Source organism: Tenrec ecaudatus, chromosome 14, assembly GCF_050624435.1.
Source record: "Tenrec ecaudatus isolate mTenEca1 chromosome 14, mTenEca1.hap1, whole genome shotgun sequence".
NCBI classification, from domain to species: Eukaryota; Metazoa; Chordata; class Mammalia; order Afrosoricida; family Tenrecidae; genus Tenrec; species Tenrec ecaudatus.
This window is the reverse complement of record NC_134543.1, coordinates 73682620-73693812: the sequence shown is the minus strand read 5'-3', so window position 1 is coordinate 73693812 and position 11193 is coordinate 73682620. Positions and strand designations below refer to the sequence as shown.

Here is an 11193-nt window from a genome sequence, read left to right as displayed (position 1 = left end):
GCAATCATTCATCTTCAGCAAGTGTTTCAGGTGAGTGGTTTCGAGCAGTGCAAATCAGCTTAGTTTCAGCAGAGTGAAACTACCATAGTTGCTTTATGTTTTCTCTTTGAGAGACTCGCTGTCATTAATTCTGACCCACAGCAACCCCATAGGACAGAGCTGCTCCTGTGGGTTTCCACTCTAAATCTTTACTGAGATAGAAAGCCTGATTTTTTTTTTTTACATGGCGTTCAAACTGCTGACCTGTGGCTAGCAGCTGAGCTCACAACCCACTACAATACCCAAGCCCTTCTCTTTGAGGGACAGGATGGTCACACCACCAACAAACAGAATGCTGAGCTCAACTATGTCGTCATAGATGTGGTGGTGGCCATGGGTGTGCGTCAGATTAAGTGTGAACCAGAAAGCCATAAAGCCTGGTCTGTGTGCTTACCCTGCACAATAACATCAAAATACATACTACAAGATCCTTTTTTGAGTGAGAAATCTGAAACTCAACGAAATTCAGTGACTTGTCAAAGTAAGCAGAACCCAAGACAGAAATCCAGGTCTCTTCATTCCCAGTTCAGCAGTCTTTCCACTACAGACTATTTAATTTATACATAATTTGTACCTCAGCATTCTTTTGCACGGTAGCCAGGCCATATTTACCTTTTCTTTAAACTGGTGATTGATTGTGCTGAACTGAGGAGGATATAATGGAGGAAGAGATCGACATAAGAAATGTCCCAACTTGGAAACGTAGCCTACAGTTCTTTGGGGTGGGGGAAGCCAAAGGTACCCCAAGTATCAAAATCCAAATGAGAAGTGATCCAAATGCCACACCTCTTGTCATAAACCTTGTGGTCCCAAAGGGAAAGCTCAGCTCAGCGTTACCGGCATTAGAGAAAGGATCTATTGCTTGTACCTGAAAGCTTTTGAGCATCAGCGCCGTGGTGCAGAAACCGAGTTTAAAAATAGAGTTAGTGTTATGAGACCAGGAGCAATATAGATAATAGTACTGGCTGATTTGCACAATTGAAACTAAGAAGAATATCATTCATAGCATAAAATGTATATTATTTGCTGGATAAATGCCTTACGTTTAATCGATAAGAACTTGAAAAAATGAGAAGTCACTCAAGACAGTACAACCCAGGAGCGGCAACTGTATGTTTGCTTAGACTGTTTCATTCCATTACATCAGAGATAGCTGCCAGTGGAACCAGGTAATGCCCAAGGGGCCTGTAAAAGGCCCAAGAGAGAATTAATAGGGAACAAAAAGAGGATGCAGAATGAAAAAAGCAAAAAGAAATAAGGAAGAAACATCTGAACTAAGAGCAAGAGCGGGGAAAAAAAAAAGGAGAGAAGAAAAAGAGAAAATAGCTGTGTTGCTTGTCTTGCTTCACACAATGGTCTTTCTCTCAAATGCCTTTTCACCCCAGTGTAATGAAATTCTTATTGCCCAAGAAATCCTATGTTTATAGTAGAAAAAAATGTAAAAAAGGAAAATAAACATTAATTTGAATCCTGCTGTCCAGATTCAATCTCTATTAACATGTTAATAATATTATCATCTCATTTCCAAAATGTTTTTCTTAAAAATATAATCATAATGCCTTTTATAAAACAATCTTTATATTTAAAATAATTATTACATATAATTATTTCATATATTCATAAATATAAGATCGTTTGAAATAACTGATATTTAAATATTATAATAATTTGATTTATATCCAAACCAATGCACTGCAGTGAGTTAATTCTCACCAATATTGAGTCCATATAGTATTTCCAGGACTGTAAACCTTTATAAGAGTAAACCACCTCAGTTTCCTCTCTTGGGCTTAAACAGTTACCTTCTGGTTAGCAACTAAATCTTTAACCTACTGCACCACCAGGTATCTATATATATATCTTCACCTTTACTTTGTTATCACTTTTTTCATGTTTTTAATATATCAGAGTTCCTAGCTTAAATGCTCTTTTGGGACTGTGCTGAAGAGAGATGGAAAGTTCAGTTTGGGGAAATAGATGACTATATGCAATCAATATGTGCCAAAGAAGTTGTTTGTTTACCAGAAAAAAATCATATTGGAAGTTTTCTGAGAGATGCTTTGATGAAAATGCAGAAGCTTGGAATGACAGAACAAGTATTTACCATCGCAGAAACTCTTATGCTATACCAGCTCTTTAGGACGCCTCCCACTGTTTCAGACCCATAGATATTTGCTGCTCATAACTCACATATACTTCCAGAAAGATGGTATGCAGAGAAGGGCAGGCTGTGTTTGAGAAGGACATCTAGCTCAGCTTTCAGAGACTAATGTGTATTTTCCAAAGTGATTATCTCGGCTGGAACTTCAAAATGTAATTTCTAGCCTCCTGTTAGCGATAAATCCACAGAAATCTTAAAACCTGGAGTGTTTTATATTATTGTCAAATAATCATTGATATTGTCAAACACTTACTAATAATCTTCTAGTTATCGTACAGAACCCCAAATCCTTTTGTGCTTCTTACCTAGAGGTGCTCTCTACCTCAATTTGACCTGAAGAAAGTGAAAATAAGGGAGTGACCAAAATTATTTCATTGAAATGATTTGTAAATGACAGTGGTGACAGTCTCAAAGAGAGAATCCAAATCCTTCATTTAGCAACCTTGTGATTATCTTTTAGTTTTACGGGGTTAACCTTATTGGGGTTGATTAAATTCAAGCTCTGACCTTCCATAAAAACTCAACGGAGGGTCCAGATGGCCCAACACTACCTCCTTTTGTGAGAGAAAATAAGTTGAACATTTTTGTCTAATTAAAATATGTGTGCTGGTATGATCCGAACAGGTGTTCCTTTCATGGGAGTCTGCATTACAAAATCTATAAAATAGCAATTCTTGAAAAATAAAATGCTGCCTTTACTATTTCAATTTTGTCCTGTGACCAGGACATAATTGAACATTTTGAAGCTAGTCCCTGATACCATCATTGGGATTTCAATCCGAAGATACATTTTTGAAAAATCAACTGAACAAGGCTTTGTGGAACAAAGGCCCAGGAAGGTCAATACATTCCTCTCCTCCTGCTCCAGTCCCGTCCTCACAATTATCTCAACTCTTGTCACAATATTTTCCATGGAAACAGCCAAGACGTCATTAGCCGTTTTTCTTCATGTAGAAAATATCACTGATAGTCAGAAAACAAATGTGAGGAAACCCTCATGCACTGGAGCTTGTTAGCACGTGGTTACTATAAGTAGCCATTGGTCTGACATGATTTACCTATTAGCTGAAATCTTACTCTCCCATCACAGACACACCTTCTACCATGAAGACTCCTAACTCTATGAGATGGAAAAAAGGGAAGGGGGTGTGGTGTGGCAGTGGAGGGGGGGTGGGGAGAGGGAGTTAGAAAGTTGTTGAGAAATTTAGTAGGAAAATAAACAGAAAACAATCTTTTGTGCCTTAGTCAGTTATTTATTGCCATTATCCTCTCACTTATTTATGTATTTTTTCAGCAATCCAGGCAAAATTCTAAATTTCTTTTTATTCTAAAAAGTACTGGTCAATTTGGGCATGAACAGAAAGAAAGGTCTTTTATTTGGCTTTCTATATGTTCCTGGTTGAAGCTACACAGCCAACGTTGTTGTGATCAAAGATTTCCAGCAGGGGGTGTAGGTGTTTCTATAGGGTAAATTCTTTTGAAGCTACATCACATCAGATGGTAGAAGCTGAAATATGACATATCTTTTTTTGTTTTAAAAGTTTTATTTTGTGGATATAAATTAGATAAAAAATGTAAAAATACTTTTATTGGGGGCTCTTACATCTCTTATCACAATCCATACATTCCTCCATTGTGTCAAGTACATTTGCACATATGCCGCCATCATTTTCAAAGCATTCTCTTCCCACTTGAGCCCCTGATATCAGCTCCCCATTTCTTCCCCCTCGCTCCCCCACCCGCCCGCCCTTACAAACCCTTGATAAGTTATAAATTATTTTTTCTATATCTTACATTGTCCTCCGTCGCCCCTCACCCACTTTCTCCTTATTCATCCCCCTGGGAGGGGGTTCTATCTAGATTGATCCTTATGATCGATTTCCTCCTTTTTCCCCTCCCCTCCCCTAATCCTCCTGATATCTCTACCCTCATTGTTGACCCTGAAATGTTTATCTACCCTGGATTCCCTGTGTTTCGGGCTCTTATCTGTAGCAGTGTGCATGCTCTGGTCTAATCCAACTTGTAAGGTAGAAGTGAGGTCATGATAGTGGGGTGAAGGAAGCACCAATGAGTTAGGGAAAGTTGTGTTTCATCAGAGCTATATACTGCATCCTGACTGGCTCGTCTCTTCCCTGTGACCCCTCTGTAAGGGTATGTCCAATTTTCTGCAGATGGGCATTGGGTCTCCATTCCATGCCCCACCTCATTCATATTGAGTTTGGTTTTATTCTGGGTCTTAGATGCCTGATACCTGATCCTATAGACACCGCATGATCATACAGTCTGGTGTGCTTCTTCCATGTGGACTTTGTTGCTTCTGAGTTACGTGACCGCTTGTTCAAGCCTCTAAGACCCCAAAGGGTCTATCTTTTGATAGCCGGGCATCATCAGCTTTCTTTACCACATTTGCTTATGTACTCATTTTGCTTTCAGTGATCGTGTAGGAAAGGTGAACATCACAGAATGCTGTATGTTAGAACACAGTGTTCTTGTATTAGGGAGTACTGGAGTTGAGGCCCAATTAACTATGACATATTTTTATGACAGTCATCTCTTGATCCTAAAATACCATGTATATTAACACTTTGTTAGGATGTATAAAAGAACTACCATTTATAGAAAAATACTTAAAAACCTAAAATACCTGACTGAAATCTAACTAGAATATTTTCAAAGTAAATAAAGAAAAAGCTTTGCATGATTTTAGTTATCTAGCATAGCGGAACAAGTGCTTTAACTTTAGTTTAAGAGGTGTGGTTGGTATGAGAGGATTTGGCAATATTTGAATTTTTCTCATATATATTCTTCCATCCTTTTCACATTTATTTCACATATTTCATTAATATTTTTTCATATATATTTCTCAAAAGTTCTTCTTTTTGGTAGGAAGAGTAGATGTGTAGGATACTTCTCTGAAGGCATGGCTCCTGATGATTTTTTTAAAAAAGATGTCACCTTATCCTTTAATTTTTATTTTCTGCTCTTATGAGTTGGAATCAACTTGATGGCAATGAGTTTCGTTTTTGGAATAATTTTCAATGGAAGCCTGTTGGTAGTGGCAGTGGTAGAAGCAAAGTCTTACTGCCAACTTAAGGTCTAGTTCCAACATACGAGTCCCACTGCAGGAGAGATGCGGTGGTCGGTTTCTGTGAATATGTTGTCAGGTGCTGTTCAGTGGGTTCTGGCTCATAGGGACCCAATGTACAACAGAACAAAACTCTGTGCCTGGTCCTCACCACCATTGCTATGTTGAGCCCATTGTTGCAGCCACTGGGTCCATATATCTCATTGAGGGGTTTCCTTTTCACTGACCCTCTACTTTACCAAGCATATTACACTTCTCCAGGGACTAGAAATGAAGTCTCATCATCTTTCCTTCACAAGAATGTTCGAATTATACTTGTTCCAAGACATATTTTTAGTTCTTTTGGAAGTCCATGATACTCAATATTCTTTGCCAGCATTATAATTCAGAGACATCAATTCTGCTGTTTCTGTTTTCCTTATTCATGGCCCATGCATAGGAGGCTTTTGAAAATACCATCAACTGGGTCAGGTTCACCTTAGCACTCAAAGTGACCTCTTTCTGTTTTGTTGTAAATACCTATATTTTCCCAACGCAGTATGTTGCTTGATTTCTTGACTGCTGGGCATTGATTGTGGACCCAAGCAAAATGAAATTCTTGACAACTTCAGTCTTCTCTGCTTATCATGTTGCTTAGTTGTCCAGTTGTGAGGATTTTTGTTCTTATGTTGACATGTAATCCATACTTAAGGCTATTGTCAAGTGATTCAAATCTTATTTACTTTCAGCAATCAAGGTTGTGTCAACTGCATATCTTAAAAAACAAACAACCCCCAAACTCACTCCCATCAAGTTGATTCTGACTGAGTGACAGTATAGCATATGATAGGACAGCCCCTGTGATGTTCAGAGACTGTAAATCTTCAAGGGAGTAGAATGCACCATCTTTCTACAGAGGAGTGACTGATTTCCAAGAGTTGACCTTGCGCTAAGCAGCACAACACAATAACTAACTGTGCCAGTAGGGCTCCTTTGCAGGTTCTAAATGAGTCTTCCTGTGATTCTAATGCTGCATCCTTTTTCATAGGTGTATAGTTCAGCTTCTCAGATTATTTGCTCAGTCTGAAGATTTCATAAATATGATCAAAAGATACAACTTTGAGGCACACCTTTAAACCCAAAATCAAACTCACTGTCGAGTCGTTTCTGAATTAGGGTGATGCTAAAGGAAAGGGTAGAACTTAACTGGCCCTGTGAGTTTATGAGACTCTCTTTATGGGAGTCGAGAGCCTCATCTTTCTCCCTCAGAGCAGCTCGTGGTTTCAGACTGCTGACCTTGCAGTTAACCTCCTATGTCACCAGCACTCTCTTTGAAGATTTTTCAATAGGCAGTATGTCTCTATTCTGTTCAATTGCCTCTTGGTTTATGTATAGGTCCCAAATGAACATCATCAAGTGTTCTGGAATTCTCCATCTTTGTAATGTTATTCATATTTGTTATGAGCCTCACAGTTCAGTGTCTTGTCAATGAAACACAGGTAGACATATCTTTCTGGTATTCTCTGCTTTCAATCAAGACCCACCTGACATAAAAAATACTGAAATTCTTCTTCTGTATCCTGCTAGAATTTCTGGCCCTGGAAACTCAATAGAGAAGTTTTTCACTGTCCTGCAAGGATACTATGAGTTGGAATTGAGTCGATAACAACGGTTTTTAATTTTTTCAACCACAGATGGGTTGGTCCTCAATCCCTATTTTGTATAGCAAACTATTATTTTTCTCAAAATTGATAGCAAAACAAGCGCACACACATACCAAAAAAACAAAACTCAAATACAAAACCACTGTCCTCAAGTCGATTCTGAATCATAGTGACCTTATAGAACAGAGTAGGAAACATTTACAGGAGGCAGAAATCCTTATAGTTCTCCCACAGAGTAGTTGGTGGGTTTGAATGGTAACCTATCAGACCTTCTTCCCCACAATATAAGTGGAAGTGTATTGTCTTGGTAAATAGCTTGAGACAATTAGTATTAATAAGAAGCAATGTCTTAAAATTCTAACTTTCCTAAATCAATATACATGATGTAGGATTAATAAAAATGTCAACTATGAAAATTTCATTGGGTAACCGTCACCTTTGTCCATTTTCTGGTCTACATTATGGGAAAATGAAGTCCTCCACCCCGCCCTGCCTTTTTTCTCCAGTATAGCATTCGTAACTGAAAGTTACACCTTTTTCACTTTAATATCTCCCTTAAAAGTTCTGATTGACTTGACTTTGGTTTATGTTAATGCATTTCTATGCTTATAAAAATTTTGATTATGTAGGAAAATCATTTTTTAAATTTGGAAAACCATTTTTTAAGTATCTTCAGGGAAGCCACGCTATGGTACACAATGTTTCATACAATTATTAATTGCAACTTTGAACTGGCTTCTTGTATTTTTAAAGGCTTTTAATGCAAAAGTCAAGAATTACATTTAAGTGCATGAACTTTCCAATCAGTATGAGTAGTGCTTTTTCTGTGACATTAGTGGCCACTCCCCTACCTATTTTCTCTTCTTTTTCTCTTTTTCCTCCCAGTCTGTGCTTACTTCTATAATTACGGTTTATTGTGCCAAGCTGGCTGATAAATATATGGTATTAACTGAAGGGCAGAGAGATAAATGGCTCCGTGAGCCTTGTCTTTTTTATTCTCTGGTCTCTTTTTGTCTGATTATCAGACCAGGGTGCAGCTGCCTCAGCCAGTTCCCTGCTTCAGCCGGCAAGGCTCACTTCCTGTAAGACATCCCTGAGGAGAAGCCACATGGACCTACCCTGATGCAGGCTTTGGGTGCTGGAGCAGCCATGTGGAGATCCTTGCCAGTGCTGAGATGCTTACGCATTCACTGATTTGGCTTTCCTCCTGCAGTTGGTGTCATTGCGTGTTGAGATTGAGGAGGACTTTGTGGATTGGTGTCGGACATATGGTCTAATGTTGGACTTATGGGCTTGGACAGCATTGGGTTGGGATGCTTTCATAATGTACACTTACCCTTTATATAAAACTCTCTTATACATGAGTTTCTGTGGATTTGTTTCCCTAGTTTCTCCAGACTAACACACATTCCAAGTTCACAATACCCTTCTTTCTTTCTCTATTTACAGATGTGACTTAACCTCCTAGGTAGCTTTCAGATGTAAGGCAAGTATCTGGAGCATAGTTAATCCATCCATTCACTTTTATAAAATTAAGGAGTAAGAGGCATTTAGAGAACTTAGAAATGTCTCTTCTGCTTTTGTCAATTAAGCTTACCTTTGAGAAATATGCAAAGTGGATGGGGCAGGAGGGTGGGAACAGAACTTCTGCTAGAATATTGTGACAGATTAACTGACAAATATTTTCCAACAGATTTTTACCAACAGGCAGTTTTTGTTTTTCTTTACTGACAGACCGTAAATGTACTTTTGGTTGGCAGCAACTACATCATTCTAACACTAAAAAGCAACCTTGGCTAACTTCAGTATGTTATGTAACACAGAAGAAACATAAGGAATAACTTGAAATTCGAAAACGTTTTACATGCTAATTGTACTGATGAACCGTTTTCAAGGTAGCAAATAAACATTTTCCCAAAGAGCAATACTCCCCAAACTACTATTTTTTTCTTAGATTTACCAATTGGGAATAGATTTGTATTTTGTTTCCCCCCCACCCCTCCGCCCCCTTGCTGGCAACTACCTAAAGGCTTTTATTCAAGATTGATTCTGGTGACCTTGAGAAAGTCACAGGAACTGTAACATGAAAGGCAGTGCCACGTGAAATGGCCATTTGAGAAATAAAACAGAAGCACAGTGTACCCCCAAAGTTGGGAAATTGCTGGAACACCCCCACCCCTAGTACTGAATACATTTAAAGCCATCCAATAAAACCCAGGGGGCCTGTGATTCCTAAAGTTTGGCTGGAGACAAGGGAGGTCTTCAGGGTCACCCTAAAATTCTTCCCAAGTCTCGGCCTCTTTTTTAACTTCCATAAAAAATGATCCAGATTCAGGGCCTGCTTCCCGGTGATGCATGGATTGAGAAATGGACTCCTCCTAGATCCCCGGTGGAGTTTTGCCTTTTGGTGAACATGGCACCAGGTCCCGGGTGGGTGATGTCAGCACTTGGTGAGCGATCCTCAGGCAGAAAACTGGCTGCTCCCGCTGGAGCGGACGAGAGCATGTCCCTACGAATCAGCTTGGACGCATGTTTTCCTCCCACGAATTCTTTTATACTCCCAGTCTTACGGGGTGGATCGACTCTCAGCCGGTGGCCACGTCATGTTTTGCAACGGCTAACGCAGTATCGGGTTCCTTTGCAGTATTGTGGTGTGCTCTGAGTTACGGCCATAAACACGAACAGAAGGCAAGGACCGGAGACGGCCGTGCTCTGGGCTGCGCGGTATGCAGCTTACAAAGCGTGGAGGATGGGACAGAAAAGGAGCAGAACACGGAGAAAGGGAAAAGCTGAGGGAAACACTCACGCCAACGGGTAAAAGGGAAAAGGTGAGAAGGAAAGGGGTAGGAGAGGCAACCAACGGCTGCCCGGGGCCGAGGCAGGGGGAGGGGCAAACGCCAACGAGGGAGCGGGGACGCGGGCGGGGACGCGGCCCGCGCGCCCGCTCCGCTCCCTCCGGCTCCAGCGCTCACGCCTTCCCAGGCTCCCGGGAGACCAGGGGAGGGGCGGGGCCGAGTCCGGCGCGCGGCGCGGGAGGCGTCGCGAGGTGAGGGCGGCGGGGGCGGGGGATTGTGGGGCGGGCGGCGCGGGGACGCGCGCGCGCCCCGTCGAGGCCGCGCCGCCGCTCCGCCCCCGGCCGGGTGTGTGGCTGTGCGCGCGCGCGTGCGTTCCGGCGGTGCGCGCCGGGAGAGATGCTGAGGTAAAGTTCGGGAGAGAGGGAAAGAGATCCGTCAGCGCGAGGGAGCCAGAGTGGCCGCCATTACTGAGCCCGGCGCGGCGGCGGCTGTGGCGGCGGTGGGCGTAGGGCAGGGGGGAGGGCCGGGGCCGCCGCTGGTAGTGGGGAGGGTGGGTTACCAGGCAGCGGGAGCCGTGAGGCTCGGGGTTTCGGGGCGTGTGTGCTGGGGCGGGGGGGAGGTGGCCGAGGGGCCGCGGAGCTCGGGGAGCGCGCCGAGGAAGAGAGGCGAGCAGAGAGTGGAGGAGGAGGCGGCGGCGGCGGGAGCGCTCCCCAGGAATGTCGCTGCTGCCGCCGCCACCGCCGGGGCCGCAGCCGTTGAGGAGGAGACGGAGGAGACCGACGGTGTTAGGTAGGACCTTGCGACCCCCGGCGTCCCCGGGCCTGCCGGCTCGCCCGCCCCCTCCCCTCGCCGCGAAGACCCTCCCGCCGCCGGCTGCCCCGCGCCCTCGCCGCCGCCGGTTGTAACCAGTTCCAGGGGGCTGGGGCCCCGCGGCCGCCGAGGGGGACCTGGCGCCGGGCTCCATCCTCCTGGCTGGCCCGGCGGAGCGCGGCTGCGGCGGGGTTCGGGGGAGGGAGGGGGGCACGGTCGGCTTGAAGGGCAGAGAGACCGGGGGAGGGGACGCTTTCCCTCCAGGTGACGGGGCCGGGGTCGGCGGAGGCCTAGCGGCGGGCGATCGCGGCGGCCCCGGCCGGCGTCCGCGCTCGCCGGCCGCCCCGGCTTGCCGGGGTCTGGGTGCCAGGTTGGGGGGCGGGGGGAGGTGGGGTGGTGTCTGTTTGCTGGCTGGCCGCTGCTAACGAGTTCCACCTGGGAGGGCGAGAAGGGGTGGGTGCGTGCCCAATTCGCGGAAATACAATCCCGATGGCAAACTTGAACGGCCTCGGCGGGGGAGGGGGGGTCACCCCTTTCACCCCACCCCCGCCCCCTTCTCGCCGCTGCGCCTCCGGGGTTCTCCTCACCCTTTGCCCATCTGCTGCGAAAGCCCGGGGCCGGCGGAGAGAAGTTGGCACTGCGCAACCGGAACCCCGGACT

At 44.1% G+C, this 11193-nt stretch overlaps 1 protein-coding gene across 5 annotated transcripts in view; it reads left to right on the top strand.

Annotated features, from left to right (window-relative positions):
* The first annotated feature begins 9603 nt into the window (after positions 1-9603).
* ARHGAP5 (Rho GTPase activating protein 5) overlaps positions 9604-11193 on the top strand; it is a 68252-nt gene continuing 66662 nt past the window's right edge. For 2 of the 5 annotated variants that reach the window (XM_075531770.1, XM_075531766.1), the window contains exon 1: positions 10354-10512. The gene's annotated coding sequence lies outside the window, so the exon portion shown is untranslated. Of the gene's footprint in view, positions 9757-9989; positions 10128-10200; positions 10223-10353; positions 10513-11193 lie in introns of those variants that run through there. The other 3 variants (XM_075531767.1, XM_075531768.1, XM_075531769.1) reach the window with 3 other exon arrangements.